Here is a 10,448-nt window from a genome sequence, read left to right as displayed (position 1 = left end):
CAAAGACCATCCTCCTCAAAGTATGGCCCATTACTGTCTATATCTGCTGGTCCATAAGTTCTTGGCTGCTGCAACAGGACTGAACTTGAGATGAGCATATATAAACCTTTACAGCAACTTGAAAGGGTAATTGTGTTTATATTTAATATTAAATTTGGGAGCATGTAATTTATATGCTTTTGTTTTTTATTTTTGGTATTAGATTTCATGGTAATTTACAAACATGTCAGTCTGCAGAGATGGGAGAAAGTTAGTCCTCTACCACAAAGAGTTTGAGAAGCACCATCCTAGGAGACAGGAAATGACTTTAGAAAGCCATTCTTGCCCACACTGACATCTCAACCACAATATAATATTCCTCTAATGTGCCAATTTCAAATTCCTATCTGAAATTAGCTAACAAAAAATTTGAATTCTGATCTGAAAATAGGATATGAAAAGAAATTTAATTCCCTTCTATTTTGTATTTTTCCTTTGTGCAGTTAATGCAGTTTACCTACACTGTTTATATAACACTGTAGATAATAAAGCTATAAAAATATTAAATATTAAAACCTGATATTTTGAAAAAACTTTGTTTGGAAGGTTAGATTTTTCACATTTTTATGATGGTGTCATGAAGGCATCATGACTTTCCACAAAACGCCCTTTGATACATCGCTAAGAAATTGAACTATTATTTGAACTGCCAGAATAACATAGCCAATATGACATTTAAGTCTTTCATATATTGCCGTGGTGCAGAAGAAAGGACTGAAGATCATGAATGCTACATGTTGAGTAAGTGTGTGGCTCAAAAGATCTGGGTTCTCAGGGAAGAGAAATGACTACCTATTGACATATAACTTATACACAACAGCTCAGATAAAGGGAACTTAAGTCAGAGCAAGAAGACAAAACCAGTCTGAGAAAAGGAAAGCCAGATATTATCATCATGAACATGACTTACCCTTTCCAAAGCATATGCAATAAAGTGTTCAAAGAAACTCTTTGCGAATTATATTAAACACAATTGTTCCTTATTCTGTTTCAGATGAGAATTCAGTTATTACTTAAGAATGAAAAAAACTGTTCCTCTTCCTCTTGTATCATTGAATGAAGTGCAGAAAATTGAAAGAACTTCCAGAAATTTATTAGTTGCATTTCACTGTTAAGAAAATTAATCTGCTGGGAATTTTTTTTTTTGGGGGGGGGGTGTTGGTGGTTTATTCTTTAAGTTTTCTCAATCTTTATTGATATCTCAGTGATTTGCCACATCAGCAGCATGGAATAGTTCATGTGTATATGTATTTGCATATATAATATACATCTTTACAAGCAAATTCTGTGTAACGCCTGTGTTTCTACTTTTCTCCCATTAGCTTATGTGAAGATCATATATTATTTTCTGTTTTCTCATTCCACATTCTAAAAATAGTCCATCTGTTCTGTGTACAGTCTAAAATGAAGATCACCATAGATATGCAATAAAAGCCTATCTAAACAATGCAAATTATGAAGGAATTTTTGTAGCATTATATGCCTGAACCAAAAATATATCACAAGTATTATTTACATTAGAGTTTTTTCCCTCATATAATATGTGCATATTACATTACTAATCCTTAGAGGTAGTTTTGCTTTGTAAACCCCTGCTCTCTGACAGCTGTGTTTATACAGAAGATGTCCTTGCCAATATTTTGTTGCCTTTTGCTGTTTAAAGTTGTTTCTTCTTGTAGTTCATCCTTTGTATTCTTATTTGTTCCTTTACTTCAACCTCTAACCTCTGTGAACTCATGTTTCTGTGCTTTTTTATCATACTAGCAAAATTTCAAGGGTTTTAAAACAAAAATTACAGTTTAACTCAATGTTGCTATATTCTTTCTTTTAGAAAGAAATAATTGGATTGGGACATTTAAAACCCCCTTTTTTATTATTATCAAAACATCCTATCTGTGTTTTTCTTACAACATCCTAGCTCTTCTTCAACCAGTTGACCTGCAACTTCCTGGCCAAATACATTTCTTTAAAATACTTCTTTCTATTTTGTCACTTCTGTCGGGAAATCAATACCAGCTGATTCTTCTTTCCTATGTCAGGTCTAACTTTCCCTCCCTATCACAACACATCGTCCCACCCAGCACCGTCTTTCCCATTGTCACCGTGGACTTCTACTCTAGGTGAGCTCATCTAATGCTCACGAACTTGGCACCAGCCTCTCTGCCTCTTTAAGCTTTTTGTGTTGTCTTCCTCTTCCAGAATGTCCCTCAACTTCCTTATGGTTTAAGAACTGTCTACCCCCTTAAGAATATCTGACTTCATTAACACTTAATTTTTCTCTTGTTTACATATTCTTTTAATCACCAGTCATTTCAAGTACTTTGTCATATTGTCTTAATTAATTGTAACTTACCAATTTAGAAAAAGGGAAAATAGAGATGACACAGTGCTGGTGAAGATGTTAGTAGGCAGACATTCTGATTTTTCCTGGTGGAAATGACTACTTAGTTTGGAAGGCAGAAAACTGCACAGAAACAAATGGAGGAAAAAGACTAAAGAGAGATGGAAAAACCCATGTGATGAACATTCATTCTCACTGGTGCTTGGTTCTCCGTCCCCCTTGTCCACACAGAACATTAAAATTCTTGATATTCTTGTGACTGAATGGGGTCATATGATCAGCGCTGACCAATAATTGTGAGAAGAAACACTTTTGAACCAAAAGTTTGACTTTTGGACCAAAGCACTTAATTGCCAATTAGAAACCTCCAGAGTTTCTTGTCCCTAGTACTTCAATGATTAGGAAAGTGCAACTGGCACAGAGCCTCCCTCCCTAGGCTCCTGACTATTGAAGTGACTATTAAAGTTACCAGAATATTGGAGCTATTTGTTACTGTAGCATAACCTAACTTATCCTGATAAACACAAAATGTGGACCAAAACAATCCTATTTTTTTTATTTCATTCAGACACATAGTAGAAAAAAAAACTAAATAATCCTAAAAAGCTATTTTTTTAAGATTTATTTATTTATTTATGCAAGCACTGGGTATAGTCAGAAGTGCAGGAGGGTGAGAGAATCCACCAGAGCCAGTGCAGGGAACAGAACAGGCAGACTGACTGACGGAACACACCTCTGAGGGGAGTAGTGGGCATGGCAGGAGAGGTCTGCATGCCATGTAGGACCCTCACTGGCAGCCGGGGATCAAACCGGTGTGCAGACTGCCAGCAGCCTCACAGCCCAGCGCTCAACCCCTGTGTCACCAGGGGAGGCCCAAAAGCTATATTAAAAAAAAAAAAAAAAACTTGCTTCATCCTTTCCAAAACTAGTTCCATTCCCCAAAAGTAACAATTTCATGCTTTTAGCAAATTTTATGGTAGCCAATTCTGCAACACTAAATACTGTGCTTCTATTTCTATTCCTTGACTTATCAATTTTAAACACTATTTCCTGTTGTGGTAGAGCAGGATCCTACTCTTTACCACAACCATTACTCCCAACACCACCAACAATAAACAAAAAAAATTACTTAATGTTTTTTCTACTCCCATAGTTATAGATCAAGTCTTTATTTAAAATAATAGTCAATGTCATTATTATGACCATGTAAATGAATTGTTCACAAGAATAACTGTCAACATTGGTTACCATACTGAGAATTCCTCTCTCTTGTGTTTCCTAGGTCCTAGACTTCTTTTTCTTATATGTGCAGTGAGTCTTTAAGAAAGAATTGAAGCCACTAGAGGCATAGGGCGGCAGTAGAAATAAAGTGGGGAGGGGGCCCAATGGCACATGATAGGTGTGGGTGCTCTGGAGTTGGTAGGGTGTAATGATGCAGATGGGAAGAGGCATAAGCTTATTCTGGATATATACCCATATGCAATAATGGAAACCAATGTCACTTCAAATCAGTTCATTCATTAATTTTTTAAAAAAGGACACAGAACAGATCATTTTTTTAAATCTCGAACAATCTAGTATTATTATTCTACAGAGCATATAATTTTCACCCGTATTTTAAAGTATTCCTCCATTATTTTCTTGCTCAGTTTCTTTGAATAATCTATGCCATGCTTAGCTTTAGATTGAATATATGACTTTTTTTTTTAAAGATTTATTTATTTATACAAGCACTGGGTATAGTCAGAAGCGTGAGAGGGTGAGAGAATTCACCAGAGGCAGAGCGGGGAGCAGAGCAGGCAGAAGGACCGAAGTACACTGCTGAGGGGAGCAGCGGGTGGCAGGAGAGGTCTGTGTGCCATGTGGGACCCTCGCAGGTGGCCGGGGATCGAACTGGCGCTGCAGAGGCTGCAGGCAGTTTCACAACCCAGCGCTCAACTGCTGCGCCACCAGGGAGGCCCTGAATATATGACATTTTATCAATCTAAATTTTTTCATAATCTTCAGTCTTTTAGTAAATATTGATATAGGTCTTTATTTTACTGTGGAACATTTCATAGGTAATTTAATCTGGAAATTTATGTCTTAATGTTGTTTATATCAACTTTCTTTCAACTTCCGAGTCCTTTCTCTGTAATTTCTCTTAAATGAATTTTGCTATCCAAGAACTTCTTAGAACTTAAATTGAGAGCATCCCTGGTGATGCATGGGGTTAAGTCTCAGCACTATGAGGCTATCTGCAGCCATTGCAGCACAAGTTCAGTCCCCGGCAAGGGAGGTGACCCACATGACACAGCAGATCTCTCCTGTCTCTCTGGCTGCTCCCCTCATCAGTATATCTCAGTAGATCTGCCTGTTGGGTTTCCCACTCTGCCTCTGGTGAATCCTCTCACCCTCACATCTCTGGCCTGCACGTCAGCTCTTGTATGTATAAATAAATAATTCTTAAAAAAATTAACCTAGATTGAGACATAATTTTCCATCTATTTTTTTAATCTATTTTTATCTTGCCTATCTGTGCTTTCTTAGACCATATCTTTAGCATCACCTTCTATTTAATTTTATTTCGGGCAATTATATTTTTAATATCCATGAATATTTTTTCTACATTTTCTCAATATTGTTCTTTAAAGCTCCCTATCTCAACGCATTTTGGATGCAGTGATTTTTATCTCTCTGAGGATATTAACTCTAGGGTTTAATTTTTTTTTTAATTTCCTTCCTTGCATTTATTTCCTTTATTTACTTATTATGGTCTCTATACAGTACAAGAGACTTTTATTAAATACTTCTTGGTGATCCTTGAATATCAGTTCATATTTGTTTTTATTAAGGTAACATGGATTTACATTTTATGCAATTCAGCAGCCTTGGATCACACCTCCTCAGATGCACATCACACACCACACTCACCAACAACACGCCCTCAGATCACCGACTGCATGTTTAAGAAGGAAGCTAAACAAGAATGACTAGACATTCTCCATGAGGGGAAAGTTGGAGAGAAGGAAATATTAGGGGTAGAGGGAGAAAGGCGTTGTCAGTTGTTCAGGTTCAGCAGAGGGTAACTAGGCAACAAGACAGATTTTTTTATTGAGGTTCCTCCAAGTAGCAGAATGCCAAGGATCTTCTCAGTTTCTTTAGAAAAAGTTTCGCCAATCACCTTCTAGGGAGGTGGATACCTAGAAAGCAGCATTATGTGTGGTAGGTACCTGGGCCACTGTGGTTCAACATCCAGCATAAAGACTTTACTTGATACTCTTTTTCAATCCAGCAGCTCACTCCTGCTCCCACCTTCCTAAATCAAGAATTAACCTGGGGCCTCCCCGGTGGCGCAGCGGTTGAGCGCTGGGTTGCGAAGCTGCCCGCAGCCTCTGCAGCTCCAGTTCGATCCCCGACTGCTCTCCGGCCACTGGAGGAGGGTCCCACATGGCGCGCAGACCTCTCCTGCCGCCCGCTGCTCCCCTCGGCAGTGTACCTCGGTCCTTCTGCCTGCTCTGCTCCCCGCTCTGGCTCTGGTGAATTCTCTCACCCTCCCGCGCTTCTGACTGTACCCAGTGCTTGTATAAATAAATAAATAAATCTTAAAAAAAAAAAAAAAAGAATTAACCTGATATCTCCAAAGACATAAATCTCCAGACTTCTGCAGCACTAAAAGAAAAGTAATTACTAGTGCTCCAGAAGGGAACAAAGACCGGGGAATTTTGTTTCTTACATGATATTGCTAAAGAAAAGAATAGTTTTTAACCCCATCACCTTTGCAGCATTGAGCACTTCCATCTTTTGAACATTTTTAAGGCTCCACAGGGACATCTCAGCTTCTTTCCTCTAGTATCCCTTCTATAGGAAATGTCAGCTGCATCATTCTTATAAATTAGTTTCAAATCCTCTACTTCCGAGCTTCCAAAGACTGTTAACAACTTTCACCTGCTCTTATCTCCGCCCTTTGTCTTCCTGTCCTATGGGGTTCTATGTAATGGGTTTCTACCTATTTTATCCTGCTATCATCATTTCTGAAGGGATGCAGATCCAGACACCTGTGATGCTTCTGCTATGTTAATCTGGAAAACAAATAAAAAATTTTTAAATAAAATAATTAAAAGAAAATTGCAAGCTCTTTGAGGACACTCACATCCCCTTTGACCTACACCACCTAACTCAGCAAGAGGAAGTTAAGGGTTACTCAGTAAGAACTTCATTCATACTGGGAGAAACTTACAAGTTAAATTTCACTCAAAATGTACTTATATACAAGTATTTATTTCAAAACTAGAACAAAGGATTTCTCACTTTTTGTGATAGGATGGCTTTCTGGAGGCATTTCCAGTAAATTTGACCAGATTCTTCTCCCACTCATTCCTCTATTTGTTTTTATTTAGGATAAAAAAAGAATATTTTGTTTAGTCTTTTTCTTCTACAGACATGTGTATGGGTAGATATGGAAAAGGGGTTAGTTTACCATCACTCACGTGGGTTTAAGTGGCCTGGAAAACCATTCACGTCTCCTGCCAAACCACAGCCTATGACCCACAGAGCACAATGCTGACTTTTTTCCACGTTTCTAATACCAGATAAGTGCATGATGTGTTAAAGATGTTCAGGGTAAACTGTTTTAAAGGACAGCAGTGGAAGGAGTAGGGCACATTTTTCAACAATCTGTTGTTTGTCCCTTTTACCACAACTTGGCTTCGCTAGTGCCTGACATTGAGGGGCTCAACAGATGGAGGAATGTGGTTTTAAGTTTGCCGAGTTAATTGTACTTTTCTCTACTCACAGCCCTCTGATTTAGACATTGGAGATGCCTGGACCCTTCATCTAAATAAACAGACCCAGTTATTGCTGGAGGAGCGTATCTAAGTGATGTCTATCTAAGAAATAGATCCATCCTCCCTATGCCAATTTCACCACAAAATCCTGTATATACAGTTCCCCTCTTAGGGTAATTTTCACTTAGGGTTTAGCTTATTACAAGATCTGAAATCTATATTATATAATTCCTCTTTTAAGGGTCAGTAAACAAAGATCTTTTCAAGAAAATTTATAACAAAATTTAATCAAAGGAACATTCTTGAACTTATAATTAAAATTCCAAGAGAACCACAAATTCAGCTGTTTCTGCCTCAGCCCCAATCCTACCATAAAAGTATCACCAAGTAGTAGCAAGCAAAAGGAGAAGAGAGAGAAATATTAGATAAATTTATAAGTTTATAAGTAAGTAATTTCTTTTTTTGTTGCAATCATCTGAAATGATGTGGAGAATGAGTACACCATCTGCTATTAAATATTTTAACTAGTTTTTATGAAAATCACACAGGGGGGATTTTTCTTTAATGCATTAGGGGAAGAGGAAGAGTCTGGCATTTGTTTGCTATCTACTTTGTGCCTTTATATAGATTTTCTATGTTTCTTTACATAGTTTATCTCATTTAATCTTCATAGCAACCCAGCAGGAGAGTTACACTTGAGCTCATTTTATAGATGAAAAAATTGAGACCTGGTCTCCAGGGTAACTCAATTAGTACAGGAACCAACCAGAATTTGAACTCAAGTCTTTCTGAGTTTGAATTATATGGGAGACATCATGGCATAGTGGATAAAAAGCATCTATTTCAGATCAAGGTGTCAGCATTCAAATATTGATCAGACCATTTCTCAATGAAGTGCGCCAATATTCTTTGCTTTCATTTTCTCATCAATAAAATAGAGATAATCATTAATAATCTCACAGGGCCATTGTGGAAATTAATGAAGTAAGATCTGCAAAGTCTTTAACTTTGCAAGAAGTTAAGTTCTCCCTATGTATTGGTTATTATTATTGCGTTATCTCAACTCCTAGAAAATGGTTTTCTTGCTTATTATTTCTAATACACAAAGATTAAAAAATTTCATATATAATTCAAACAATAGGAGTACATTTATCTCCCAAACTTTCCTTTACACATAACAGGAACTGAATTTGTCTGGGCATTCAACCAAATTGGAGGCTGAAAACAAACTTAGTCATCCTGTTAATTTATATACCCCAAAGGATTTCAAATATCTTTTCTGAAATTTAAATTATTTTTTTTGGATCCTGACACGCATATTTTTGACATTTTAATATTTGAGGCATAAGACCTAGTAAGAAGTACAGTTGGCTTATATTATGGATAGAAAACACTTTTAGTTATCCATATTAAGACTAAAATCTCAAATATTGAATCTTGCACTTAGGGAGGAGTTGGTAGATGAGTCAATGAATCGTCTTCTTAAATGCTTCTTTTCTTTGCTTAATGCTTCATAGAGTCTAAGTGTTTTCTCACGCATATTTTCAGAAATCTGTTATATTCTTGCCATTATTATTTGTTCTTTGCTTGAATATTTCTAGTAAGGAAGAGTGCATTGCTTTGGGGTGGGAAGGGTTAGAGAAATTAATGTTTCAAACTGATAATATGCCAGTCTATTGGGAATTTTAAAGAAAATACATGAATTCTGTGCCTTCCAGTGGGTAATTTCTTTGAATTAATTAAATTAAAGCTGTTCATAAAGCTTTCAGGGTCTCAAATATTTGGCACATTCTATTTTCATTCAGTCTTCAGGTTAATAATAAGCAGTCAGGCAGTGGTTGTTCGCTGTGGCAGCGAACCTGTCCTCCAGCTGGGATTGGGATCTGAGACTGGGATCAAGCCCCAGGTTTCACCTGCGTGTACAAAACATGGTGCTCCCAGTTAAGTCAGGGAAACATTGCCTGGTGCTCACCAGACCCTCCGTCCCCACAGACAAGCCTCTCTACCGGTGCGTACTACGTGGTAGAAGGAGGAGGCTTGAATCTGGTTTGTGTCTCTAGATGGGACGCCTCATAGTACAGATCGTAGCAGGTGACCCAGACTTCGATAGCGAGGCAATACTAGGGAAGACGAACCAAGAGGACTGTAACTGGATCAAAAGGGATTACACTTGAGGAGGAGCTACTGAGATAGACATCTTGGCTAAATTTTATCAGTGTGGTATCTGTGTAGAAGATACCCAGACCGGGAGACTTGACCGCTTTGGGGAAGAAGCGGGCTATATCTAACAGGTCCTGCTTATCTATGATGGCATCCACTATGACCCGCTGCAATGTGACTTCCCTGACCCAGACACCCCTCCTCTGACCATCTTCTATCTAATGATGATATCATTCTTGTACAAGCACTGGAACTAGCAGAAGAAGGAAAGAAAAAGGGACAGCACACTTGTGCCAACCGCTTCACCCTGCGATGCACTGTGTGCCTGGAGGGCTTGACCCGACACGCCAAAGCACCCTACCATACCACAGAGACAGGCCGCACCAACTTCGGAGAAATGCGATCTATGCGCCAGGGGACTGAAGCCGACTATCTCGCAGCTCCAGAAGGCTCTGGGTTTCCAATAAGCTATTCTTAATGCTGAAGAACAAAGGAACACAATGTTTGCACCATCCTTTGTGTTTAAAATCATTAAGACAGGGCCTTAGTGATTGAGCACTGGGCTGTGAAGCTGCCCGCAGCCTCTGCAGCACCGGTTCGATCCCTGGCCACCAGGCAAGGGTCCCCATGGCACGCAGACCTCTCCTACCACCCGCTGCTCCCCTCAGCAGTGTACTTCGGTCCTTCTGCCTGCTCTGCTCCCTGCTCTGGCTCTGGTGAATTCTCTCACCCTCCCGCGCTTCTGACTGTACCCAGTGCTTGTATAAATAAAATAAATAAATAAATCTTAAAAAATAAAATTAAATTAAAAAATAAAATCACTAAGACACCAAAATTCCTTGTTAAGATGGTGTGCAAAGTTTACAGATCCGTTTCTATAGTGGAGATCTGTGCCCTCTTTCTCCTGGGGGACACAATAGGTGGTCCTTGCTACCCGCTGATACTAACCTGAAGATTGAGTTTTAGTGTCATGAACTAGCACCCAGCACCATTCACTTTTAGAAAAAAGCAACTTCATATTTGGGGTAATGCCAAGGCCTCCTGCGGGGCCACCAGACAGAAACTACGGCGTCTCCAGTAATTAAATTCTTTTAAAAACTGTGTTAATAGTTTCTAAATTATGAAATTACTCCTTCAGTGAA

At 38.5% G+C, this 10,448-nt stretch overlaps 1 pseudogene across 1 annotated transcript; it reads left to right on the top strand.

Annotated features, from left to right (window-relative positions):
• Positions 1-707: 707 nt before the first annotated feature.
• Positions 708-9,784, top strand: LOC311187320 (ubiquitin thioesterase OTU1-like; annotated as a pseudogene). The gene is made up of 2 exons: positions 708-780; positions 8,952-9,784. The product of its transcript is annotated as a ubiquitin thioesterase OTU1-like (transcript).
• The last annotated feature ends 664 nt before the right edge of the window (positions 9,785-10,448 follow it).

This window comes from Talpa europaea (genome assembly GCF_964194135.1).
Source record: "Talpa europaea genome assembly, chromosome: 2".
Lineage (NCBI taxonomy): Eukaryota > Metazoa > Chordata > Mammalia > Eulipotyphla > Talpidae > Talpa > Talpa europaea.
This window is presented reverse-complemented; position numbering and strand designations above follow the sequence as displayed.